Source organism: Cavia porcellus, unplaced genomic scaffold (assembly GCF_034190915.1).
Source record: "Cavia porcellus strain 051 isolate PalLab524CR breed Dunkin Hartley unplaced genomic scaffold, mCavPor4.1 scaffold_27, whole genome shotgun sequence".
Taxonomy (NCBI): domain Eukaryota; kingdom Metazoa; phylum Chordata; class Mammalia; order Rodentia; family Caviidae; genus Cavia; species Cavia porcellus.
This window is the reverse complement of record NW_026947510.1, coordinates 52,321,886-52,349,238: the sequence shown is the minus strand read 5'-3', so window position 1 is coordinate 52,349,238 and position 27,353 is coordinate 52,321,886. Positions and strand designations below refer to the sequence as shown.

Here is a 27,353-nt window from a genome sequence, read left to right as displayed (position 1 = left end):
ATCATGGTCTGTTTGTTTTTATCTTTCCAATAGGACAGAACCCTCTGGAGGTGGAGAGACGGACAAGGCCTAACGCAGCCATGTGGCAAGTGCCTGTTAAAAGTTCTGTGATCACTGAGTGGCAGGCACCTGCCTTCATCTGCTGCTCTGACAAAATAGCAAAGATGAGGCTTAAGCAATAGAAATTTATTTTCTCGAGGTCAGGAGGCTGAAACACCAAGCTCAGCTGGGCAGTGCTGGCTTCTCCTGAAGCCTCTGTCCTCAGCTCGGGGCTGGCCACCCACTCTCCTGCTAACCTATATGGCATGTTCCTAGTGTCTCTCTGAGTCCAAATGTCTTCTTATAAAGGCCACCCATCAGATCGGATTAGGGTGCACCCTCATGGCCTCATTTTAACATAATCTCTCATTTAAAACCCCTGTCTCCAGCTGGGCGTGGTGGCTCATGCCTGTAACAGCAGCACTCAGAAGGTTGAGGCAGGAGGATCCTTGCAAGTTCCAGACCACCCTCGGCTACAAAGTCAGCTCAACACTAGCCTGAACTGCATAGCAAGACCCTGTCTCAAAAGGACAAAAACAAAACCCTGTCTCCAAATATTGTCACATTCTAAAGCACAGGGGGGCTGTGGCATCAACCCCTGCATGGGCACAGGTCAGCTCGTGACAAAAGTTTACAAATTTAACAATAAAAGTGTCATACAGATTGCTGGGCTGGTTCCAGTAACTCCAGCATATTAACTCTGTTTTGTTTTGGTTTTATCCTGGAGATTGTCCCCTGGGCCTTCACATTAAGCTACATCCCTAGCCTCTTTCTTCTTCTTTATTTTGAGGCAAAGATTTGCTTAGTTGCCCAGGCTGAATTCAAATTTACAATCTTTTTGCCTCAGCCTCCCCAAGAGCTGGGATTACAGGAATGCACCACCACACTCAGCTCATATTAACTCATTTAATGCCCAGGTAAGCTGAGGAGGGAGGTCCCATAATCAATTCCAGTTTATGACAAAAATCATGGTGATATGCAAGAAATAATATAGCTCTCAATCTGTTAGATATCAGATATACCAAGTTTGTGTTCCCCAGAACTGAAGAATGAATTCTATGAAACAGCAGAAGTTAAGGTTTATTCTGAGAGACAGGAGGGGACCTGAAGGTGGGTTGCCCACAAGCCCCCTTTCTCAAAGTTTTATGGAGCAAAATCTTGAGGTGGGTACAACGTGGGTCAAGATTGTGACCAACCAGTAAGTTTATAAGCCTGGCTGCTTAGGTAATATTGATCCAGTGCTGAATCAGGTCATGTAGCAAGTGGCCACGGAAACAACAAAACTTTTCTGGGAAGGGATGGGTCAGGGGGTCCTGGTCACTCACTTGAATGACTGATGTCTGTCTAGACTTTATTGGACCAGGAGGCAGTGAAAGGATTTTGCCCCAGTTGGGACACTAGCCAGTAAAGTCTTGGAGGCGGGACCAAGGGGCTCTATCTTGAGGTCACCTTTCCCCGCCCCTGGGAAATTACCTGTGGCACAAAATGAATACCAATGGGCTACCTGTGCATCACTAATGCCCCCTAGGCACCACCCAAAACCTAAGCTACATGTATGCCCCATACCATGTGTCTGGCGGAGAGAATGCCAGTTCCGAATGCCAGCCCCCCGGAGACAATGCCAGACCCCGGAGGTTCAGGGGTCTCTCCCCACACTCTTAAAATAAAGGTCATTTATATTTCATACTTCTTTTCAGCCACGCCACAATTGTATCAGACAGCAAATACAGTATCATCTTTAATGTATTGTTTACCCCTTGGGGAGGCATGTAGGCCTGGTCATTCCATCTTTATCTTGAAGCGTGGCCTTCAAGGGATGCACCTCCAGCCAGTCCTGATGTGTTCTTGTTCTCTGCCCCGACTCCTCCAAGCACCCAGCCCCGTCTGCCTGCATAGACTCCTACCTAACTTAGCTGTTACTTATGGTCCAGGGGACACAGCTAGGAAGGGGCGGGGCAGGACTAAACCTGGACCACTGCACTTCTCAGACCCAGAGGTCTCTCTGCCAGGGGCACATTGTTACCCTTGTCCCCAGTGTGGGACATTTAGGTGTTTTTCCATTAATTACTTTCCCTGTGTAAATGTAGGAGCAAACTGTGTTTGGGCATAGAGCTCTCTTCACTTAAGACTTTACAGAGGTGGGATTTCCAGGGCAAAGGGAGCCTGTTATTGTCCTGAGGGCAGGGAAGCAGTGTCCCCAGCCTGAAGCCTGCAGAGCTCCACCTGCACCTCCCACCTGCCAGTTTACTTTGGGGGCAGGGAGGCTGAGCTGCAGGAACGTCCTGGCTGTCTCCCATACCCAGTCACCTCTTTGTCCCATACACCTTTGCCTTAGAAAGTTCCAGGTCCCCAGCTCAACATGGTGGCCCCAGCCTGGCCTGTAATTGAGATGAAACTTCAAGCCCAGTGGCAATTCCCCAACTTACTGAGACCCTGTCGCAAAAGAAAAGAAAACTTTTTCAAAAGGGCTGGGAAGGTAGCTCAGTGTGAAGCCCTGGGTTCAAATCCTGGTACTACAAAAAAAGAAAGAAAAAAAAAAAAGAAAGAAAGGAAAAAAGAAAGTTCTGGGCCCTGAATTCTTGTGTCCTTTGCAGCCAGGTCCACATGAAGGCCCAGATCAGGCCTGGGGACTGGGGTGAGATGGGAGGACTTGCCTCTTCACCTGGGGTCACTGACTCTGGCCCCTGCATCTGCCCTGAACACCTTCCTCACCCACCTCTCTACCTCCTCTGGGCCAACCCGGCACCTCTGTTCTCACCAGTCCTCTGCCCCAGCCCTGCTCCCTCTCTGCAGGACGCGTGTGGCAGCCACTGGGTCCTGCTGTCCTGCAATGTATTCGTGGTTTCCACTTCACTTCCAACAGATCAGTTCCCATCTTCCAAGATCCTGTGATGCTGAGGTGGGAAAGGAAGGAAGCCACCAAGGCTGGACCCGGACTGGGAAACAGAGGCCCCATCTAGCGAGCAAGGGGAGAGACGGGTGTGGGACAGGCTGCCCAGGGACCACAGCGTCTGCTCAGTCCTTGGTCTTGACTGCTTGAGCCTCAGCCGGCCAGCCTCGGACCTCCTCCACAGCCAAGGGGAAGGAAGGTGGCCTCCATGTCTGGCCCTGCTCCCTGGGAGCTGTGGGTAACAGGGAGAGGCCAACTCCCTGGACAGGGGCCCAGGAGGATGTGCAGCTGGGTGGCTCCACTGGGCCATCCTGAGAGGATGAGACTGTTGTGCAGTGGGGCCAGGCCATCTGGCTGCCCTCACCCACCCAGGCCAGCTCAGCCTTTATTCCCTCTTGACAGGCTGCATTTCCCAGAACTCTGCTGCTTGGGTCACAAACCTCAGGGTCAGGAAGGGCTCCAAGAGCAGCTCCTACTCCACTTAGTGAAGGACAGAAGACATCCGGGGCCCGCAAGGGGAGGTGACAGACTGCTGGCCTGCTGGTGAGTGGCCAGGTCAGGAGTGGGTTCCTCTGAAACCCAGCTAACCCCTCCCTCTTCCCTCCCTCCTCCAGTGATCCATGAATCAGCCTCAGAGGCACCATGTCCATGCATCTGTGCCCCACTGGACTGGCAGGGGGAGGGGATGTCCCAGTGCTGGGCAGAGGGCCTGGCAAAGAAGTGCCCTGTGGGTCTTCATTGGGGTAAATGGCCTTCCTGCCCCAGGTTTGCAACCCCTGCTACCCTCATTCTGCCCATTTATTTGTGACAGTGTTTTGATATCCTCCTGCCTCAGCTTCTCCAGCCCCGGTTGGGATTGCAGGTTTGCCCTACCACACCCAGATCCAGTCCCACCCCTTTGTGCTGTGAGTGTTTTGAGGAGTCTTCTAAGTCTCCCAGGCCTTCATGCAGGAGAGTTTGTGTCTTTAATAGGGGTGGCCCAGGGAAGCAGAGAGTAGGACAAGCCTGAGGGCCCAGGGGTTAGAACTTGGTCTGGAGTTTGCCATCGCCCCAGTTGGCTTAAGACTAAAGAGATGCCTGGGGCATGGGGCATTCAGTGCTAAAGAAAGCACATAATAGTCACCCCAGTGCCGACTCTCCATTTGTTCTGTCACTGGAAGTGACTGCTTCACCTCCTGAAGTCTCAGAAGCATCTACCCTCTGTCTCTCCTAGTTGCCATGAAGCCCTGAGGACCTCCTCTCCTCTGCCTCACTCGCAGACACCAATTCAGCGCCTCCTGTATGCCAGGCATCAGGAATGCCCAGCTGGAGAGGAAGAGTCCACACCTCCTGCAATCCACAGCATGTGCATGGTCTCTATGTACCAAGCACTGTCTATTCTCTCTTTCCTTTTCCTTTCCTTTTCTTCTTTCTTTTTTTTTTTTTTTTTTGTTAGTGAGGATTGAACTCACAACCTTGCACTTGCCAAGCAGGCACTTGTGCCGCTGAGCTAAATCCCCAGCCCTACTAAACATTGTCTTAAACATTTCACAAATATTAACTCATTAGATTTTTCACAAAAAGCATAAGGTGTGGATTATTCTATCCTTATTTTGCAGATGAAGAAATTGAATTTCAAACAGGTTAATCAGGGGCTGGGGATTTAGCTCAGCGGCATAAGCGCCTGCCTTGCAGGAGCACAGTCTTGTGTTCAATCCCTGGTACCAAAAAAAAGAAAAAAAAAAAAAAAGTTAATCAGTTGGGAAGTAGTTGGAGGATTGCTTACCCAGGAGTTAGGAGCTATAGGATGCTATGCCCATCAGGGAGACACTAAATCTAAGTCTAGCATCCCTCCAGGGAGCGAGGAGGTCCTTTTGGGAGCAAGGTTCATGCAAGGAACTCTGGGGGATTTATTCCTGGGCAACTGGCAGGTGTTGGGACTCTCCTGGATAGCGCGGTGCAGCAGGGAATGGAGAACTCACAGTGGCCCGTGCAACGAGCAAGGACAGTCAGGACCCAGGAATGCGTGGGAATAGCAGAGGAGCAGCGGATAGAGCTGGGATTTTAAGGATCTGGGCTGCCATGAGCGCTTGAAGGGAAACACAGGAGGTAAGGTGACCAGAGGTGCCTCCTGATGGATGGCCTTCCTGCAATGGGTAAAGCCGGGCAACAGCAGCGCAGTTAACCAAACACTTGTGCAGGAGGCCAATGTTCAGCCAGGTCCAGGGCTCCGCCTGGGGCCAGAGACGTCCTTCCCGCGTTAGTGAGTGGCTCGTCCTCCAGATCTGCGGCTGTCTGTGCCACGGAGGGGTCCTTTCCAGTTTGCTCTCCCACCCCTAGTGAGGGCCTGCGGGCGGTGGGGTGCAGGATAAACGCGCCCACAGAGGCAAGGCAGCGCCCCAGCCAGGTCCGGAGAAGGAAAGCCCGGACTTCCCAAAGTTGAGCCCGGGTGGGACCCTGTCGGGTAGGGCCCCCAGAATCGGGCGGGCCTCGGGCGGGGCCGGCTGGTCGACGCCCCTCGTCGCAGCGCTTGACCATATAAGGCCAGCGCCGCGCGCCCCTCGCCGAGCGGCTGTCGTCACCGGCGTCCGCCCGCCCGCCAGTCCGTCCGCGGCACCTTTCCAGCGCCGCTCCTCCGCTTCCGGCCCGGAACCGCGGCCACGCCCCGGCCACGCCCACCGCCCCGCAGGGCCCGCCCACCGACCCCCTCACCTGCGCCCCGCCCCGTCCCGCGGCGGCCAATCCCGGACAAGTGGAGCGAGCCGGTGGGTCTGCTGAGCCGGGAAGGGAGGGGTGCTGGGCCACCCGAAAGCCAGGGGTGAAGGTGGGAGGGAAGTCAGTACTGAGCGCCTGCTGAATATCCGGCTTTGAACTCGGGATTCAAAAAGTGTGTCTGTCTAAACCGCCGGCAGGACAGCAGTAAAAACCCTGTTCCAGTCTCTCTAGATTGCTTACTGGCTTTGGGAACTGCGGACAACTCGTGTGCCTCAGTTTCCTCACCTATGAAATGAACACGGGATTGGGTGATGTTAGATGTGTTACCATAAGTCAGCACTTGCTGTATGTTTTTGGTGATGTTATTTACTGGTTCTTGGTGAATGGATGAAATGGTTGATCGTGAAGGCATGTATCCCAGAGAGGCAGAGAGGGGTCCCAACAACCTGTGTTATTGGGACTTTAACCAGTGGTGTTTTTTTTGGTACCAGGGATAGAACTCACGACTTCGTGCTTGCTAGGAGAGTGCTCACTCTGCTAAGCTAAATCCCTGGCCCCCTAACCTATGGTCTTGTTTGCCAGTGTTAGGATTAGTACAACATTCAAAAACACCAAGGTACATATTTCTCATGTTTCAGTAAATTTCGGTTAGGGCCGAGAAGAATAGGATCAGAGCAAACTCCCAGCTCCACAGACACACAGTAATGGGCATTGAACCCACAGCCTTGGCACTGAGCTAAACCCCCAACCCTTTCTTCTTTTTTTTTTTTTTTCTTTCTTTCTTTTGGTACTGGGGATCAAACTCACAATCTCGCACTTGCCCAGCAGACACTTTTGCCACTGAGCTAAATCCCTCACCTATTCCCCAACCCTTTAAAAAGAAAAAAAAATTTGTTTTGAGATAGGCTGGGCTTGAACTTGTGACCTTCCTGACTCGGCCTTCCGGAGTGCTAGGGCTATGGATGTGCACTGCCATGTTGGTCTAACAGTCTGCATTTTTAGCAAAGGGAAAGCCTCAGACTGAGATCCTTGGGCGGGAGATGGAGCCAGGCAATTTAACAAAACTATTTTTTTTGATGATTTAGAGCTTCCATAGAGAGTTTAGAATTACTATCCATGCATGGTGGTGACATCATATTCACTTAGTATTTTTACTATGAAGTGCTTGAAAATACACACAAGGGTATATAGAATAATGTGACTCCCTAATAATCACTTTCTTTATTTACAGCACTGGGGATTGAGCCCAGGGCCTCTCGGACACTGCACTCCTGTACTCTATCTAGTTTTCCCTTTTAAAATATGTATGTGTGTAAGACGTGATCTGATTAAAAAGGCAAAGAAATAAAAGTGTACAGGTGCAAGGGCAAAACTCAGGAATGTCCTTGTACAGTGCCTGGCCAGCATGCGCCCCCCCAGCACCACTTTGTGCCCGTGTGGGATGAGCCCGCAGTCATCTTCTCCTTCCCATCTGTGTCAGGGAGGGAAGAAGACGAGGCAGGGGCCCAGCAGGGGCCCAGCGGCCTGGCTCTGCCCTGGTGGCATACACCATGCTCGCAAACCCCTCCTCAGCACACTGTACTCAGTGGTCTCCAAACCCAAGCCTTGGCCTGGGTGATGACAGCCTTGTTTGTCACTGCCTGCCTGGTCCAGTCCCCCACTGCGCATCCCAGAGCACGAGGAGTATTCTAAACCATGACACTGACCACCTGTCTCCTTCCGGTTTACCCTCCCTGCCCAGTATTCCCCAGAGCGGCTGGAGAAAGCCCAGCTCTTCCCGCTGCCTGCAGGGGTGACTTCTCCCTTACACTTGCCACCCAGGCCAGTCTGAGCCACCTGTAGTTTCCCGAATATTCCACTGGTTAATGTTTAATGGGTTAGGCTGCCAGAACCATCAGGCTCAGCTCAGGAGGCACCACCTGGTATTACCCTGTCCTGGAGTTCAGTATAGGGGGAGTTAAACACCTCAGTGTAACCATCAGACAAGTGGCATGTGCTGTGAAGGATTTACGTGATGCCAAGAGAATTTCAGTCTTTTGCCTAAAGGACCCCCATCCGATCCCACCCTGCCTGGCCTTCCACCGTTGTCTACTTTTTTTTTTGTCTTTTTCATTTTTATCGGTACCGGGGATCGAACTCACGACCGCCTGCTTGAAGGCAGGTACTTATGCCGCTGAGCTAAATCCCCAGCCCCTCCACCGTTGTCTATTAACACAGCAAACCTCTGCACTCGTGTCCCAGCCCAGAGCACTTTGCCTCTGAGATCCACTGTCCCTTCACTCGTGTGCTTCTTTCATCCACAAATCAGAGTCAGCCGAGGTGGCCTCCACCTGCCACACCTTGATGGGGACCAGTTGGTTGGGAGGGTAGGTGATGGCAACAAAAGGGTCATCCCAGATGGGGCAGTGGAGCAGTTACAAGGTGGCCGGGAAGGAGGCAGCTTGGGGTCACAGTATGTGAGAAGGAAGGGTTTAAAGACCCAGAGGCCTGCGGGTGTGCAGCTGCCAGGGTGGCACCTGAGCAGGTGGCCAGGTGTGTGGAGGCGCTGAGGATGGGAAGCTGCAGGCAGGTGGGGTGACCTGCAGCTGGCTCCCACTCCTGCTGATGAACAAAGGGCCTGTAAGCGAGATCTCAGGCTGTGGCTTTTTAAGGCTTTGTGCCTGTGACCAGGAGCAGGAAATACATTACATCACACCCTGGCACAAGACATAAAACTGAAATCAGTTTCAGGAGAGAATTTATGCTTACCATCCAGGAGGCACTCTGTGATTGTCGCTTCTATTTTATCACTGTCATCATTAATCATTCTGATTTATTTAATCAATTAAAGTGCTAAAGTTTAATCAACTTCAAGATCCATCAGAAGGTCATGACCTGAAGCGCCCTTCTAGTCCCAGACCTGGTAATCTAGGAATGGCTGTGGGGTCAGGTGCACCAAGCTCCCCAACCATCAGGAGACCCTGGAGCTGCGAGCTTGGCTCTCAGGGGGACAGGTTCAGACACAGGGAAGAGATCAATCTCAGGTCACTTCCTCTGCCCTGTTTCTTCCCCGCCTCCCACCCCCAGCTCTGAGAAGCTGGCCACCAGCTCTGTGCCGTGGGCTGGGAAGTAGGTGTTGAAGGTCCAGCTGGCTTCTGGCTTCTGTCCCACCCCCAGGGGCCATTCTTCCTTTGTGTAGTGGAGCTGGCTGTTGTCTGTGCTGGCCACCTCAACAGCAGGCCTGGCACCTTGGCTTAGACAAGGTTGGAGTCCGAGTCCTTACGCTGTCGTCCATCAATGCCTCTGTCCAAATTTTTCTTCCGAGTTCTTTGAGGCTTTGGGAGAGATCTGGGAAATCTGGGGAGGGGAGATGCCACCAGTTTACTGGCTTTTAACTCTCAGAACCTTAGAACCGGAAGGGACCTTAGAAATAGAAACCAGACCTCTCCTTACACTGATCTGGAAACTGAGGTCTTAACAGGAGGAAAAGCTCACTCAGATTATACAGCAGCTAGTCTCAGGAGGACTGGAGACTCCTGGCTGTAAATCCATCACCTTCTCCCCACTGTTCCATGTTGGTGGTCTGCACAAAGATGGAGTGAGAAGGAGGCTTACAGAAGGATCCCGTTGGAGGCCCACATCCTGCTGTGTGTCTGCCCCGCCCTTCTGTGCACCCTGCCAGGGTCCCTGCCCTATGTGGGCTGCAGAAGGGGTGGGAGGTGATGTCCTGCAGCCCTTCCGGCTCTGGCCTCTCTTCTGTGCATGCAGGGTGTTCCTGCTGTCTGCAAAACTGACAACCGGAAGGTAAAACCTGTGGGAACCGGTGTCCTCCCAGGAACAGGCGGCTTCCCCGGGGCCTCAGGATTATGGCTTCTAGTCCTTTCTTTCTGGAGACATTGGATATGGCCTGAAATCCAGGCAGAGCTGGCCTCCCCCGTCCAGAGTGGCCTTAGAGCTCCCCTGACCCTTGTGGCACTCTGCCCGCTCAGCTTGTTTCCTTTTCCTCATGGGTGTCTTGTCCTCATGGGGACCCGCCATCAGGGAGCTTCCCAGAAGGGAAAAGGATTCCCCCACCCAGGAGAGGCACAGTGAATGCTGGATAGGATTTGGGGTCTTGGCCCAAAGTGCCTGAGTTCTGGTTCCTGCTGCTGGCCTTGGGGGTGGCTTAGTTCACCTCACTGAGCTCCAAGTTCTCAGTCACATACTGAAGACCATGGGCCGCACTTTGAAAATCAAGTGAGCGGCCCAGTGTAGTGGGGCACTGAACTGCATAGTGAACCCTATCTCAAAAACACAAACGAAAAAAAAAAAAGGAAAATGAAGTAAAGGACCGTAATTGATCAGGGCTGTGGCCGGCATCCAGCAGGCACTTGGTAGCTTTGGGTCACAGGGATGTGTTAGATTCCATTCCCTCCAGGGGTGTGAACACCCCACTGAGGAAGAAATGGCACCAATGCTATACTGTGCTGAGTGCTTTTTTCCTACAGCATCTCCAGGTGCCTGGTGGGCACCCTGTGGGAGGACTGTCCAGGCTCACACCCAAGTCTCCCTGCCCCAGGACCCTTGCCTGTGCCATTCCCATTGTCTCAAGGCATTCGTGCCACTTGGACGCCCCTCCTGATTCTCAGGTCCTGAGCAGTAAACAGCTCTGACTGCTGGCCTGCTTTTCCTTCCCCAAGACTGTGTCACTTTGCCCTGGGTGCTTTGGTTTCCAGCCGGAAAGTGAGTCTGAGTAATTAAGCAGAGAATAAAATAAGAATAAAAATAAGAGTGGAGAGTGAGAATAAAAATAAGCAGTGGAGGTCTGGATTAAACTTCAAGGTGCTGAGCTGCTGGAAGGGAGGAAGGCCAGATGGCTGTGCTCAGAGAACTGCAAACTCCTGGGGACACTGCCTCCTCCCAGAGGTGTCTGACCTCTGTGCCTTTGGTCATGGGTCCTGAAAGAGATGACTTTAGAGTTAGCATCATTGGAGTCCAGGCTGAAGAATCCCAGACTGGGTTCACTTCCTCATCACCGGCTGAGTGCGGGGCTCAGATCTTCAGGATGTGGCCTTCGATGCTGTGACTCACCGCTGAATCTCTCTCAAGGCTCAGCCTCCAGAGAGGAGTTGGATTCTTCTGTGGGTCATGGCGTGTCGCTGAGGTTGGTTCCATCCCAATCAAAGGCAGTAGAGGAGGGGTGATCCCTGCAATAGACTGCGTGGCTTGCTCAGTCTGCCCTCAAATGAATACACTGAAATTGTCATCTCCAAGGCAATGGTATCAGGAATTTCCAGGAATATCAGGAAAAGAATTTTCCAGTGACAGGCACAGAGAAATTTACTACATGGAAGTTTTATTTGTTTATTTATCTTTTATCTTTTTGAGACAGGGTCTCACTATGCAGTTCAGGCTGGCCTTGAGCTCACTTTGTAGCCCAGGTCGGTCTTAAATTTGCAAAGACCGTCCCGTCACAGCCTCCCAAGTGCTGGGGTTACAGATGTGAGATCTCATCCCTGCTTTAGGTGAAAGTTTTAAAGTATGCATTCGAAGAGAGACTGTGGGCCCTGCAGAGGGCTAGTGGCACCATGGGGCCTGGAGCAGGGTGTCTTTATGGGGACTTCAGCTGTCACTGATATAGGTTATCTAGGATATTTACCCAGGAGTCTGTGGGGTTTGCCTGCCTGTTTGCCCAGTTGGTGGGCTCTGCTAAGGCAAACCGTTTATGTGCATTCAAAGCTAAGATATGCTCTCCATTCACAGTGCTATCTGAGGATGGGGGTCACTAGGAGGGAGCCCAGGACCCGTGTGTTTCAGGGTACAGACCGCCAATTTACAGGCTTGTCTTTAAGACCCTTAGACTTTCTCCTAAAGGAAATAAACCTGAATCACTTTTATGTCCTGAAGCTGCAGTTTTTCTTAAAAAATACAATTATAATCCTCTACTTTTAAATAGCATATCTTTCTATTTATCTTTATTTCTCCTCCTCAACCTCAAGACTGTCCCCAAAGGAAAGGGTTGCTTTGATCAGAAAAAAGGGGGCAGGAGATGCTGAGAGGGTAAAGCAGAAGTCCTGCACTCTAGGAGTCCACCCGTCTGTCCCAGGCCCACGGTCCATGGAAACTGATTTCTCTTTTCCTACTTCCTTCCCGTCTGCTTTCTTCCCTTCCGGGCACCCTGCTACACCCTGGGAGCGAGCAGAGTTGCCCTGGGCAACCCATTAAATCAGCTTCAGCAGTCCTGCTTCTCTTCCAAGGCGAGGCCGGGACAGGCATTGCCAGTCGATCCCAGCACCCTTTCCCTCCGAGCCTGGACTCAGCTTCCAGAAACAGCTTTTTCTTCATGGCTTCAGGCAGCCGGTTCTCACCAACTGGAGTTGCTCCAAATATGGAAACGCTTTGCTGTGCCCAGCCAAGGACATTCCTCTTTCCCATAACCATTCTGACATTTAAAACAGCTGAATTTCCCTCTGCTCACCCCTGGAGAAAGCTCTCCTTGGTTTCTGTACCTTCGGCCACTGACCCTGGTCTGTAGTGGAATTCACTCCTGGGAGGGACGGAAAGACTGCATCTGTGTCTCCTCCCTGAGACCCAGGCTGGAGATGAAATCTCTACGGCCGCTGTGGTAACTTACTACATATTTTGTGGCTTAAAAGAAGGCAATTCATTATTTGACATTATTTTACAAGTTAAGTCCAAAATGAAGCCTAGAGGACTAAAATCCAGGCATCAGCAGGGCTGCTTTTTCTGGAGGAGGCTTCAGGTAAGAGTCTCACCCTGTCTGTCCCAGCTTCTAGCCAGCCCACCTCTTCTCCCTTGTGGAGAAGCTCTCTGTCCCTCTGCCTCCCTCTTACCAAAGCCTTTGTGACCTAGGCGCAGGGTCCACCTAGACATCCCAGGACCATCTCTCTTCCTCTGGATCCTTAACAAAATCAAATCTCCCCAAGGTCCTGTAAGGTTCTATTCACAGTTTCAAGATTCGCAGAATGAAGCCATCTTGGAACCCCTTGTTCTGTCTATCATGACTTCCTTCACTGTAAAATGGGCATATGGGGGCCAGGGATTTAGCTCAGTGGTGTAAGTGCCTTCCTGGCAAGTACGAGGTCGTGAGTTCGATCCCCGGTACCAAAAATAAAAAAATTAAAAAAATAATAAAATGGGCATATGGATAACCTAATTCACAGACTTGCAGGGTCGATTATGTACTGTAACTCATGGGCACATTTAGCAGCGTGCTTGTTATCCGTGAGAGATTCAGCGCTGATAGGCACAGCGACTGGAGAGTGTCCAGAGAGCTCTGACCCTTGGCTCCTGGGCCTGTGTTCCTTCTCTTTTCTTCCGGCCTGGCCCCTCTGTCCAGCTGTGGGTAGATATGGGAGGGAAGCCACTACAAAAGTGACATTTGTGTTGCATGTTTTTTCCTGGTTCTGTGGCGGCCCACCTCCAGGATTTTGTAGAGGTCCTCTATGAGCGTGGAGCAGCGCTCAGCCATCTGGAGTGTGCAGAGCCTGCAGGAGATGAGCTCTAGCCCTCTTCCTGACTAGCTGTAAAGAGGGCTCTGCAGGGGTCTAGGTTGGGTGAGCTCCTGGGGAGGCTCTAGTCTGCTGAGGCTCAGGAGTCGAGTGGCTTGCCTAAGGCAGGTGGTGGGTTGGGTGGAGACCCCAGCAAAATCGGTGTTCCTTCCCCATCACCATGTACCCCCCTTTGGCACCTCCCTCCTCAGTGACTCAGTGTAAGGATGTGCAAAAGCCCTTCCCCTCCCTCCTCAGCCACCTGGACACAGGTCCAGGACCAGGTGCTCAGGGGAAGCCCCACCCAGCCACACCCAGGGCCCAGCCCCAGTTTTGCCTGGGACCTTTCTGTGTGTCATTCTGGGCAGGGCCCTGCATTCAGCTGGCAGACTGGGGGTCTGACAACTTATTTATACTGAAGTGTAAGTGTCCAACATGCCGGCAGGTCTGCTCTTGCTTAGGGAGTGTTTAAGTGGGAAGAAAAGAGGTGATGGCAGGGTTTCAGCATCTTGTCAGGAGTGTCAAGAAAAAAACATGTTTTGGAAGGGGAAGTCACCGTCTCCAGTGCAGGAAAATGGTGTTGTGGAAAATAGCACAGGAGCTGCTGTGGCTGTCTGGGGACTGCCGGGGGGCTTCATTTAATTCCTGTATACTGGCATCATCCCTCCCTCTGGGCTGCATGGGAGGAGGCACCAGCTGGCCTCTATCAGGTGACCCCTGGTGGGCTGCTGGTCAGTGCTCCCCACCAGGGCAGTCAATCAGCTAACAAGGCAGGGAGGTCCACAGGAGATTCTTTCTCCTTCCTGGGACAACGCTCATCTCACACCTGTCTGGGGTCAGAGTGCTGGGCAAGGCACCACTTGCAGAAGTGCTCCCTGGCGGTGGCTGAGCTCTCAAACCTGTAGAAGGCTGTGAAGCTTTGTGGAGGGCAGGGCTGGCAGTTGGGGCCCGAGATGTGGCCCCTCCTATGCCACTCACCTGCTGTGTAGCCTGGACGATTCTCTGTCCCTCTCTGGGACTAAAGCCTCACCTGAAAAACCTGGGTGATATGTAAGGATGTGCAAAGGCCCTTCCCCTCTATCTAGACCTGCAAACGCAGAGCATGCATTTGCAGGGCGTGGGCCACTGTGGGACCTTCTAGGAGCTGAGCTCTATTCTCTGCACTGAGGCCCCTGCGTGTGTGCTTCCTCATATTGACTTCTGCCTCACCTTTAGCACTGAGCTCTGCAAGTCACTTGCTGATCAGGCCTGCTGATCAGTGTCTCCCGGCTCTGGTATTCTCCGGATGGTGCTTTCCTTTCAACTCCAGGCTTGGCTGACATTGCTGTGTGAGCCCTGGCCTCCAGGCACCCAGCCAGGGACAATTCAAGGAGATCACAGAACAAGATTTCCACCCCTACCCACCAAACCAGGTCTACCCGGCAAGTCCTCAGATCCTGTGCACCTCGTCTCAAGCACCTTACCAGTCACTTCCCTTCCTGACTCAGGACCTTTGCACATGCTGGTCCCTCTGACTAGAGCCCCATTCCCTCCTCTGCCCAAGTGCCGCCTGCCCCAGGAAGCCATCCCAGATGCCACCTCTCGGGAAACACAGACAATACAGCAACTTCTCGACTTGGCCCCATACAGTTGCCCTTTCAGAACTGTCAGGAGCTACTGTTCTCAGCACAGTGCCTGGCACATCCCGGGGATGGGTTTGCTACCGTCTGAGGGGAGAGACCTCGGGGAGGTGGGCTCACAGCTGGAGAAAGCTCTTCCCAGGAAGGCCTGCAGATAGCAGGCAGCTGGCAGCCTGTGGGAGCGTGGGGGTGGCTGTGACTCACCCCAGCCCTGCAGGCCGAGAATGCTGCAGACAGGCTGATCGGGGTCAGAGGCCCACAGGAATTTTGATAAGGATAAGACCAGTGCTGGAGTATTTCTAGAATGCAGGAGGTTAGGGGAGTCAGGTCAGGACAGAACTGCCTGGTCGTGTTCCTTATTTATTTATTTTTCCCCTGGATGAAACATTCACACGGTTTGAAATTCAAGACGTGCAGAAGCGGGCACAGCAAGACATCCCCACACCCCTGCTCCCGCCACCTTTGCCCTCTCCCCGAAGCAGCCTGTGTCTTCACTTGCTAATGCCAACATACTTTTTGTATTATTTATTTATTTTGCCCACAGGATCTCACTGAGTTGTCCAGGCTGGCCTTGAACTTGAGATCTTCCTGCCTGAGCCTACTGAGTAGCTGGGGTTCTAGGTATACACCGCTGCACCCAATTCATATTCTTTTTTTTTTTGGTACCAGGGATTAACTCATGACCTTGCGCTTGCCAGGCAGGCGCTTATGCCGCTGAGCTAAACCCCCGGCCCCTGACTCCTGAATTCTTTTCTCTACATTTTAAAACGCGGAAGCATGTTACATGCTGTTACCCACCCTGGTTTTCTTTGTTAGCCTATCTTTACAGGGTGCCTGTGTCCACCCCCCATTTTTATAGGATGAAACGAGCCTCAGTGTGATGGTGAATCCGTCAGAGAGCTGATGGCTCTTGTGCCTTCTGCTGTCTACAGGGGCACAGAAAGGGCACCACCTGTAAGGCTGAGCCTGCCTGCATGTAGAATCTGTTGCTCACTTGGTCTCACACTTGCCAGACTCCAGAAAAATAAGTCACGATTTTTCTGTTGCTCATAAATTACCCAGTGTAAAGTATTTTGTTACAGCAGACAGGAAAAAGACAGAGCGCTCCCGTGGCAGCGTGTAGACAGTGTTCTCAGTGTTTCCTTTGACGGCGTTTCAAGGGCTGCCGGATAAAATATGGGTTACCCAGTCACATCTGAAGGATTTATATTTTCAGTGAGCAAACAGGCCATTTTTAGTATATATTTGTCCTATATGAGGATTTGGGACCGTCTTAGGCTGAAAAACTTGATTGTTTCTATAAAATTCAAACTTAGCCAGTCATCCTGTGTTCTTTCCTAGCTTTTTGCTTTCCATGAATCAGCCTCTGGGGACTTGGGGAATCAGGTGCTGCATCTGGGGTCCCCTCCTCACCCCTATTCTTTTTGCATGTGTGTGAGTGTCTGGAGCACCTGGGGTTGAACTTGGGGCCTTAAACATGCAAATCCCACTGTCTAGCACCAAGCCACCCCCAGGCAGCATTATCCCTTACAGGTTCTGGGATGCCAGGTTCTTCTTCACACTGAACTCTGTCCCCACTTTATTTCTTACTCTGAGACAGGAACACACTGAGTCAGTTGCTAAACTGCCCAGATTGGACATGAACTTGCAACTCTCCTTGCAACCTCCCATGGGATTACAGGTGTGCCCCTCCACACCCAGCTATCTCCCCTGAGGCTCAGACGGAACTCAGGAGAGGTCACACAGTAAATCCGGGCAGCTGGAGGTCGGCAGCAGCTATTGTGCAGCCTGAGCTTTTGGAGCAAGCACAGATACCTGGAGAGCACAGCAGAGGCTCTGAGTTCTCCTGTGGGGAGGGTGGTCCACTGCGCACCTGGGTGCCCAGCTTTCCAGCCAGGGTTACTCAGAGCGGGACTGAGCCCCTGAAGGCCTGGCTAACAGTGATGATGATGATGATGATGATGATAATTGAATAGTGGTGGTGCACATCTGTAACCTCAGCAAGTCGGAGGCTGAGGCAGGAGCCCTGCAAGTTTCAGCCCAGCTTGGGCAGTTTTTCTGAGAGGGCTGGGTGCAACTCATTGGTGAAGTGTTTGCCTAGCATACCTGAAGCCCCAGGTTCAATGAGAACTGGAGGAAGCCTGTAAAAACGAGACTGCCCACCTCTCAGGAAAGCAAATGCAAGAATGGACCCTTCCGGGCATGCCCTGACTTCAGAGCTGGCCAGCCCTGTCTCTTGCAGCTGCATAGTGAATACCTAAGCAAAGGCCCCGGGCTTTCTGTCCAGCATGAGCTCTGTGGGTGGTGCGGGGTGCGTGTGTGTGTGCGTGTGTGTGTGCGCTGTCCAGGTACCGAGAAGCCCACTTTCCCAGGTAACTCAAGTCTCCCTCATTTTCTTAAGAAGCCTTATGAATGTTGCATTTCACTCACCCATATATCTGCTTAATTGATTGATTTGGATATAAGGCCCTTGCCTGAGGTACATTAGCAGCCTTTTTCTTTCTTTCTTTCTCTTTTTCTATCGGTACCGGGGATCAAACTCATGACCGCCTGTTTGCAAGGCAGGTGCTTATGCCGCTGAGCTAAGTCCCCAGCCCCTTGCAGCCCTTCTCTTATTTTGAGCCAGGATGTCGCTAAATTGCTGAGTTGCTCAGACTGGGCTCAAATTTATGATCATCCTGCCTCAGCCTCCCTGAGTCCTGGGATCATGGCTGTGCACCAATTTGTTGTCTGGTTTTATTTTATTTTTTGTTTTGTTTTGTGTGTTTTTTTTGTTTTTGTTTTTGTTTTTTTCCTTTTTATCGGTACTGGGGATGGAACTCAGGACCGCCTGCTTGCAAGGCAGGCGCTTATGCCGCTGAGCTAAATCCCCAGCTCCTGTTTTGTCTGTTTTTTTTTTTTTTGTTTGTTTGTTTGTCTGTTTTTGGTTTTGGTTTTGGTGTTTGTGAGACAGAGTCTCTCTATGCTGTCTAAGCTGGCTTTGAACTTGTTATGTAGCCCCAGTTGGGCCTCTAACAAGGCAATCCTCCTGCCTCAGCCTCCTGAGTGCTGGGATTCAGCCCCTACCTGGTTTTAATATAACCAGTGCCCCCTCCAATAAGGGGTTTGAGGAAAACTGACCACAGAGAGAGGACACAGCTGTGGTACACCTGACAGTCACAGGTCCCCCAGTTCTCTGCAGAGGTCCCACGAGCCAGTCTTTCTTGATTTCTTTTTCAGTTCTTAATTCCATTCCTCACCATCCAGGGTCACCAGAGTCCTCTGCCCCAATCTCCTCAGGTCACCATTCTGTGTACCACAATCCAGACCTCAGTCAGGACCTCACCTGGGCTGGTGGACCATGCACCAAAAATGAGCGCGTGAATGAATGAAAGAATGAATGGGAAAGGGTGTGGGCCTGGGGGCTGTGGGGGGCAGAATAATGGGCCCAAAGATGTTCACAGCCGGGTTGGCTGTGGTGGCGGACTCTTGTGGTCCTAGCACTCTGGGAGGCTGAGGCAGGAGATCACAAGTTCTAGCAGGTTTGGGCAACTTAGGGACTCTTTTAAAATAAAAAAGGTGGAGCTGGGGATTTAGCTCAGTGGCATAAGCATCGGCCTGGCAAGTGCAAGGCCCTGAGTTTGATCCCTGGTACCAAAAGAAAAATGGATTAATTAAATTACATTAAAAAGGGCTGGAGATATAGCTCAGTGCAAAGGCCCTGGGTTCAATTTCCAATATGGAAAAAAATTTCACATTTCAATCCCTAAAACCTGCAAAAAGGCCACCTTGCACGATTATATGGGCAACGGGACTCTGCAGATACAGTTAAGCTAAAGGCCTAGGGCTGGGAAGGAACCCCAGCTGTGAACAGCAGCGTCAGCCCTGCTGTCCCTCGCTGGTCCCCCCTTCATACCTATTAGTCCTTTGCAGTAAATCTCTACATTACTGCCTCTGCCTGGGACCTCTATCACGAGTCCTATCTCTGCCTTTCTTTCTCTGTAACCTTTGGTTCTTCCTACTGAGTCAGGGGCCTCAGGGGCCAAGGGAAATCGGCTTCTGGAGGTGTCCTGGGGAGATCACTGAGAATGGGAGTGTGGTCGACAGAGGAAACCTAGGTCTCAGGAAGTCTAGCAGGCCCAAGGCTCGTTGCTTGGGACCTGTGTCCACACCTGGGTCCCCAGTGAAGGGAGACTGGCCCTGTCCCCAGGCAGCTGAGCAAACACAGGGGTGGGGGAAAAAGCAGCAGAGAGGCAGAGAGAGGGGAGACCCAGAGGCCAGGGCAGGGTAGGGCCCAGAGGCGGGAACACAGGTGAGGTCTTGAGGGACAGAGTGGATCCAGAAGTACTGGGAAAGCCAGATCGTATGACCCGCCCTGAGGACCCTGCAGAGAGCATGACACGGCCCCTGTCCTCCTTCTGCACCTAGTTAGTGCAGCTCCGGGTACTACTGGACAGATGGCCTGAGACTGGCCTGGCTGGTCACTAGAAGCCCTAAAGTAAGGCATTTGAGGAGAGGACACGTGATCCCCGCACCGGACAGGCGAGTCGGAAGCTGGAGAAGTGGCCTGGGAAGGAGGACCACCCGCCCACAGTCTAGGCCAGCAGCGGCCGAGGTCAGCACAGTCCTCTTGCCGCCTGCCCTCCGCCTTGTCTGCTCCAGGGAAAACTTTAAAAAGTCCTCCCTCCCTCACCCCGGTCATTAGAGTTGGGATCTCTGCCCAGCTTCCTGATTTCTTTTGTCCCCTTGGAATTCTTCTGCCCTATGGTTTTAGAAAACAAGTTGAACCTTTCCAGGGCTCCAGAGAGGAGGCCTGCACCCCACCCTGGCCCTCTGAGTGGTGGTAAAAATGCCTCACATTCCTGGGTTAAGAGGCTGGCTTTTTTTTTTTTAAACTGCTCAGCACTGGGATGACCCAGGGGAGCAATGGGAAGTGAGAAGGATCCCCTCACACGTCCTCAGCTCCCTGGCACCCCAGGACTGCGCAGGGCCAGCGGGCTGGCAGGAAAGGCCGGACCCCATGGGGACCCAGAGAAAGAGGTGCCAGAGCCCCTGAATGGTAAAGAGCACGTCCGCAGGGCTTCTGTGGGCACAGTGGTGGTGCCCGGCACCAGTCTCCAGGGTGGCCCCTCCGGGCGTCCTGTAGGATTCTTGTTAGAGGCCCCACAATGCTGAGCCTGGCCTGGCACCCAGCAGGTGCTGCGTAATGGTTCATGGCAGGATGGGTAAACTGCGTGAGGGGTAGATATGGGGTGTCAGATTTGATCTCTGGGAGGGGTGCTTCTGTGTTGGGGCTTCTGTGACCTGCTGCAGGCCAGACATCCAGACTCCAAGTGACTCCATTTACAGCCCTGTGACTGCATGGATCACAGATCACAGATGAAGGGGCCGCAGCCAGAGAGGGTAAGTAACTCACTCAAGGGCGCACAGCAGGTAAACGCAGGGGTCCGTGGGTATGTATGAGGAGTCTGGAATGCACCTCCTTTGGGAACGGGAAGTAGGAGCAAAGGCCTGGGTCGGGGCAGCCATGTGAGATCCTTGGGGAAACCAGAAGGCTCAGAGCTGTGAGGCTGCCTGGCAGGAGAGGGGCAAGACATCTGGGGACAGGCCGGCAGGCGCTGGGTTAAGTGGGGCCCAGAGGTCACGGTGAGGAGTTTGCACTTTGCTGTGTCAAATCTGTCAGACCTCTAGGTCGCATGTCCTTTGGAGAGATGCTTTGCTGCTAGCAGATTCCCGGGAACACTGCGTGCTGACCGCTGGTAAAGCCCTCGGGCAGTCAGATCGCAGGATGGCCCTGGTCCTCCTGGGGTCCAAGGTGCTCAGCCTGCTCTGGGACAGTGGACTGTTTGCTCAGTTTGCCCCCAGAAGTGCAATGGGATGGGTGCAGGGGCAGCAGTGACCTGGGCCAGGGCCAGGGCACCCCAGTCCTACCCAGATCTCAAGCTCTACTCTGCAAATTCGGAGACCCCAGGCAGTCTCTGGGGCACTCCTGTCCACCTGGAGTGACACTGGCTCAACACGACAACGGCCGCCTACTCAGCACTTGTGGCGGATGACCTTGGTGACTCAGCATCCAGCTGCTGGTCACACCCTTCTGTCACCATTTTCCCAGATGCTAGGAAAATGACAAAGACAGCCAAGCCTCCAAATCTGGGTGGCTCTTTAACATTCTGCAAAATGCGACTGCAAACCTGATTTGTCCTGATCCCCACACAAATCCAGAAGCCAGGTGGACACGATTTGTCCTCCTATTTAAAGATGAAGAAATGGAGAAGCCAAGTATAGAAGAGGCAGCTTGCTCAGGATTTGTTCACACTTGGGACCAAGTAAGACATTCACGGCAATTTTAGACCCTTTGTTTGGTCAGGTGCTGGCTTACTATCTTTTTTTTTTTTTTTTTTTTGACAGAGTTGATTTGTGGCCCAGATTGGGCTTAAACTTGGAACCCTTCTGGCTCCGCCTCCTGGGTGCTGGCATTACAGGTGTGCGACAGCTGTTTTTATCTCACTCTCAAAAGTATATGTTTGCAAACGTCAGCACCACTGATCTAGCTGGCTTAATCCAGAATCTTGATCAGAATCCTACTACACTTACTATGAAGACTACCACCGCCAGATAATAATAAAGAACAGCTCCAATTCCTATTCTGTGCCAGTACCTGTTCACGCTTTCCCCACATTATCTAATTTAGTCCTTGTGATCCTGAGGTAGGTGAGGCTGTTATGACTCCCGCACCCACACCTGGATTGGGGAGAGCTGGACATTGAACCTGAGCCCGGCCCATGCACACCCTGCCCCTGAGCAGCAACCTGGAGGCCTCCTGGCACCTGCTGCCCTGTTAACTCCTCCAGAGGCCAGGGCTCCGTCTGTTCCTCCGTGTCCTTGGCACTTCTTGCATGCACAGTGAGGGGGGCAGGTTCATTGAAATGAGTTAAGCTCCTCCATCTCATCTCTGCAGTGGCCTGGGAGGTCCCAAGAACTGTGACCAGCTGAAGAATGGGAGCTAGCGGGTCAGATCTGAGTTTGCATTGCAGTTTCTCTTCCTATGGGCGATGGTTGAGTGTGACCTTGCCCTTAATCTCCTCATTTGTAGAATGGGTTAACAACACTCAATACTCATTTTCCCCACTTGCAGGGTTGTTGGGAAGATTTAAACAAGTCTGGCTGCAGGATGTTAGGTAGGAAACCCCCCACCAAAATAAAACATTTGAGTTCTAGTCCTGGAACTTTATGAATGGTTTCAGGATCTTTAAGGAGGCAGCTGGAATCACGGTTGTCAATTAGCTGGCCTTAAACTAGGGAAATTTTCCTGGATCACCTGGGAGGCCCCTGGGTAATTTTATATGCATCCCTCACTGTAAGGGGGACAGAGGAGAGGCAGGGAGAGATGTGACCAGGACAGTGAGTCAGAGCAGAGGGAGATGGCTGCTTTGGTGGTGGACAAAGGACCACTAGCAGCTGGCCTTGAAGGGAGCAGTGGCTCAGAGGAGTTCAGAAAGAGCCAGCCCTGCCAACACCTGGGCTTCTTTGGACATCCTGAACTGTTCCTGATATCTGTGTCACTCGTAGCTGCCCTCATCCATAAATGTTGGTTCCCTCTCCCATGTCTGGCTCCTTTACACCCCTGTTGGCACCCACCAAATGACACAGCTCTTTTCCTTTACTTCTGAATTTCTGGTGCTCAGCATGGACCTCAAGGGTGCTAACTACTCTCTACGCCTGAGCTCCATGCCCTGGCCCTCTTCCCTCTGTTGCACGCGTGAGGAAACAGGCTGGGCGATGCTGGTGCACGCCCAAGGCCAGTGCACACGCTGGCCATGGATTCAGCCCAGACCTTTGACTCCGGACAGATGCTGCCCCACCTCTAATGGTCACCCGGGCTGGGCACAAACACTCAAGAGCCCTGTGTGCCAATGCGGGCGTGTTCTCCTCCCCTCATTAGTCCAGACACACACCCACGCGTGCACACACACCCACACCGCGCCTTTGCAGAGTCCCTGTCTCCCACCAGGCTCTAGTTCTTGTTGCCCGAACCTCAGTCCTTTGCCTTTATGTGCCCTTCTATCCTCCAGGACAGGGACAGTGGCTTTGGACATGCTCTGTTCCCAGAACTCAGTGCTTTGTGGAAAGGGGGTGGGGTGGGGGTAGGGCTCTCCTCTGCTGTTCACTCTCTTCCAGGTAAAGCCCCACAGGGCTGTCCTCAGAGCCCCTCAATAGTGAGACAGCACACTTCCTTGAGTCCCAGGCCCCTGTGCAGGCTTTGTGGACAGGAGGAGGAGGGAAGCCAGGTCCCCAAGGCCAGCTGATGGTCAGAGGGGAAAAGCATTTCCTGCAGATCCCCTGGGGAGCCTCCTAGAGAGGCCAGCACAGACTCAGTGCAGGCGGCAGGGCAGGAGAGGAAGAGGGTGGGGAGGGAGCAGGGGAAGCCGGAGGAGAGGAGGGAGCAGGGAGAGATGCTGAGATGCAGGGAGGAGAGAGAGAGATCCAAGGACAGCCAAGGTCAGAAGAATGGACAAAGTCAGAGGAAGGAGAGTGAGAAACAGGAGGCACAGTCAGAGACACAGAAAATCAGGAAGAGCGTGTGTGTGCGTATCAGAGAGAGAGAGACAGACAGACAGACTGGTGGGCAGCCAGAAAGACCCCTAGCGGCCTGCCCTGCCTCACAGTCTCTTGTGATGGTTCTGGGTGTTGTGAGCCCAGAGGCTGGAGTCTGTGGCACCACAGGTGGCCAGGTCACTTCACCTTCGGGCGTTCTGCCAGCCTGGCCACTCAGCCCAGAGGAGCTGGCCAAGCCCAGGGAGCGAGTGATCTGCTTTCCCAAGCCAGGAAAAAGGTCCCCTAGGGCTCTGGGAACTTGCCACAGAATCTTGGGAAAGTCCCTGGCCCAAGCTCCCCCAAACTCATCCAGAACTTCTTAGGGACCTTGATGGGTAGCTCTGGAACAGGGAACTTCTCCAGGGAAGTAACCAATCAACCCTTATGTCTTCTAGTGGACAGAGCTGGCCACTGGAATTCCAACCCAGACTAAAGCATCTAACTGCTGTGTGACCTGGGGCACATGACCTCCCCACTCTGAGCTTTTCATAGGCCAAAAGTGACTGAGATGGCTTTTGTGCTCACCCCTGTATACACCTGGAAAGAGACGGAAGGGCTCCACGGGTCCTTCCAAGTCTTTGGTGAGAGAGGAATTTACGGAGGGGACGAAGGACAACACATTGCATGCACAGTCTGCGCACAGAGTCACCCTCTCTGATCCCATGTGCTCCCTCCCAGCCGGCAGAGCGCTGCACCCTTTCCCCAGGTGCTGACATTAGGCTTCTCCGTCTCTGTGTCTCCCTCTCCCTTGCCCAGAACTTCTGGGGTCTGCGCTTGGATCTGCCAGCCGGCCCCAGGAAGCTGTTTGCATCTTTGCCCAGAATAAAGTTTCTGAACTCTCCTTGCCTGGCTCACACTTCCGCTCTACTTCCGGTGGGCTGGGTGGCCTTCCGGAACTGGCTTCCCCTCCATGTGCCTCGATTCTTCATCTATAAAATGGACTGATAGCCAGGCATGCTGGGGTACAGGTCGGTAACCCCACACTCTGGGAGGCTGAGGCAGGAGGAGGACTGAAAGCTCAAGCCCAGCCTGGGTAATTCAAACACAGAGCAAAACTCTGCTTCAAAATAAATAAAGAGAATGGGGGTGTCGTTTAGTGGAAGGCCCTGGGCTCATCCCAGGATTAAAAAGTAAAATGCTGATAATAACAGTGTCTCCCACAGAAAAGAGAACTGTGTTGATTCGTGGAAAGCGTTGAATGACAGTGCCAGGCAGGACACGTGCACTAATGTCCACCCCAGGACCCTCTAAGTCAACGTGACCCTCCTTAGGCCCTGACCTCTTAGCCGGAAGTGAGGGGCTGTAAATAACATTCTCTTCCCACCACAAGTAATTTTTCCTGTCACGTGTCAAAGACGCATCCGTTCCTTAGTTCCTTATGCTCTGTAGCTGCCTGACATTTCTGGAATCCCTTTCAGTATTTGGGAATGTCCCGCATGACAATTCCTGTTTCCCCTTTTGGTCCTCTCCAGGGAGCAGCCCCGAGCCCAGGTGACAGCGCTGAGGACATGGCTGCCAATGCGAGGGCCGTGCCAAGCCCCTTTGCTCGCTGAGGAGATGGTGGTGGCCTTGGCCTTCCTGGCCGCAGTGATGGACTGCTCAGGTGTCCTGGATGTGGCCCCACAGTCGCTCTCCCAGGCCCGAGTCACCATTCCTCCTGGTGGCTCCGTAATCTTTTTAATTTTTTTTTCTTGGTGAGACTAAAGGTTGAACCCAGGCTTTTCACAATGAGCTATATTCCCGACCCCTTTTTAAAAAACACTTTGAGACGAGTTCTCGCTAGATTGTTAAGTTGCCCAGGCTAGGCTAGAACTTGCAATCCTCCTGCCTCAGCCTTCCAGAGTACTGGGGTTATAGGCTTACACCAACTAATCTAGAATAGTTCAGTAAGTTTCTTCTTCTTCTTTTGTTTTATTTATTTATTTAGTACCGGGGATCGAACTCACAACCTTGTACCTGCTAGACAGGCACTTATGCCACTGAGCTAAACCCCTGGCCCCTGCTTATTGTTTTTTAAGACAAAATCTTGCTATGTACTTCAGTCCAGATTGGCCTCAGCTTCTAAAGTTCTGGTGTGTGCCACCAGGCCTGGCCTGTAATTTCCCCAATAGCCTTTATCAAGTGGTTCTCAAACTGTGTCCCATGACCGGCAACCAGCAACCAGTGGTTTGAAAGTATGTAAGAATACTATAAACTTGGGCACACCCGAGTCCGGCTGTCTTAGTGTGCTTCCTGTTGCTATCACAGGATACCTGAATAGTACCTGGGCTGTTTACAAATACCAGAGGTTTATTTTGGGTTTGTGGTTCTGGAAGCAGGGAGGTTAAAGGGTGTGGTGCTGGCATCTAGCAAGGGCCTTGTGCTGCTTCTGCTCATGGTAGAAAGAGGCAGAGCCAGCAGGAGCATGCAAGCAGGCAGGGTCAGGAAGAAGCAGGAGGGGTGCCGTGTGCCTCACACCAACCTGCTGGGAAAGGCACTAATCATTCTGGAGCCTCCCTGGGACCCAGAGGCCTGCACCTCCCGACTGTCACCTGGAGGAATTAAGCTTACAACACATGAACTTTTGCAGGACCCACTCAGACCATAGCACCTCCTGACACAGGAACTGTCACCAGATGTGCTGGCACAAATCTGTAATCCCAGTCAGTATTCTGGGAGGCTGAGGCAGGAGGATCACAAGTTCAGGCCCAGCCTGGGAAGCTTAGCAGGTTAATGACGCCCTGTCTCAAAATAAAAAATAGAAAAGGCTAAGGATGTAGTTCAGTCTGAAAGCCCTGAGTGCAGCCCCCCAGAAAGAAAAGAAAAGAAGAAAGAAAGAAAGAAAGAAAGAAAGAAAGAAAGAAAGAAAGAAAGAAAGAAAATTAAGCCTGGTACACATGGGGTGGGGTGTGGGCAGCTGTCTGTGTTTACCAAATCTCCAGGAGCTGTAGCTGCTCCCCCCACTTTGAGAACCACTTCTCTCTCCCCCGAGTCTCTTAACTGAAATGCTGCTTCTGTAGCCGCTGAAGGGAATTAATAGGACAGCGTACCCGAGAGTGCCCGCATACCTTGGTGCTCAGTGCCTGCTATGATTTGTGTAGATGTCCCCAAGCCTGCATGAGCTCCTAGGTGGTGGTTCGGGAGCTGACTGGATCATGGGAGTGGATACTCAGTGATGGATTCATCCATCCACAAGTTCCTGTGATGCTCAGAGGTGGAACCTGTCTAGAGAAGGCTGGCCCTGGGAGTGCGGCCTGCAGGGTCCATCTCCCTCTCTTCCCTTTGATCCCTTCCTCTGCTTCCTGCCTGCTATGCCAGGAGCAACCCTTTGCTGGGTCCCTCTGCTGCACCGCCCTGCCTTGGAGCCAGCTGACTATGGACTGGAATCTCTACCAGGGAGGATCCGGAAGAGAAAGAGCACAAAAGTAAAAACAAAATGAGAAAAGAAGGAAAAAATGGAAATAAGGCTTTTGTAAATGGGGAGGTTAGGAGGGGCTCAAGAGGGGAAAAAAGAATCAAGTTCTATCATGCACGGGTACAAACTCTCTTTGATGAGTGTGACTATTATTTACGTATACTAAAATCAATCAACAAAACTGGGTGAAAAAGAAATCCTCTACACACTGTAAGCCCAAATAAACCACTCCTCCTTTAACTGTGGGTGTCAGCTATCTTGTCCCAGTGAGGAGTAGAGTAAAATCATGCTGTGTGGTGAATTTCTTCAGTTTTAGCTGTCTCTTGGTAACATCTGCATTTGTCAGAAAGTAAACTTTTTGCGTTTGGTTTGGTTTGGATCCGTGCAGGATGCCTGACACAGCAGAAAGCTTGCAGGCAAGTGCTTGAAGTCCTGTCAAAGTGGCTCAGGCAAGAAGCTAGAGATGACAGGAGAGGATAGAAAGTGAGTGGGCGAGGGCTGAGGTGGGAAGAAACCACTGGGGCTTTAGTGGAAGGTGTCCTGGGAAGAGTGTTACCGAGTTGTATCTATGGAGAGGACTGCATTAATCAGGGCTTTTTTTTGCAATGGACAGAAACTCACTTAACTCAATAGGCTTAAGGAAACAATGGACTTCTTTGACTCACACTGGCATA

General features: G+C 52.2%; 2 long non-coding RNA genes across 4 annotated transcripts; one reads left to right on the top strand and one right to left on the bottom strand.

Annotated features, from left to right (window-relative positions):
• Window positions 1–1,747: 1,747 nt before the first annotated feature.
• Window positions 1,748–5,537, bottom strand: LOC134473592 (uncharacterized). The gene is made up of 2 exons (XR_010043903.1): window positions 4,891–5,537; window positions 1,748–4,626 (listed from the first exon to the last, which is right to left on the bottom strand). It is a non-coding gene; the product is annotated as an uncharacterized LOC134473592 (long non-coding RNA).
• A 13,774-nt stretch (window positions 5,538–19,311) lies between these two features.
• Window positions 19,312–24,126, top strand: LOC106027871 (uncharacterized). Of its 3 annotated transcripts, none has more exons than XR_010043897.1 (3): window positions 19,314–21,172; window positions 21,826–21,868; window positions 23,681–24,126. It is a non-coding gene; the product is annotated as an uncharacterized LOC106027871 (long non-coding RNA). The 3 variants fall into 3 exon arrangements; XR_001201450.3 differs by lacking the exon at window positions 21,826–21,868 and having other exon boundaries at window positions 19,315–21,016; window positions 21,099–21,172; XR_010043896.1 differs by lacking the exon at window positions 21,826–21,868 and having other exon boundaries at window positions 19,312–21,172.
• Window positions 24,127–27,353: the final 3,227 nt, after the last annotated feature.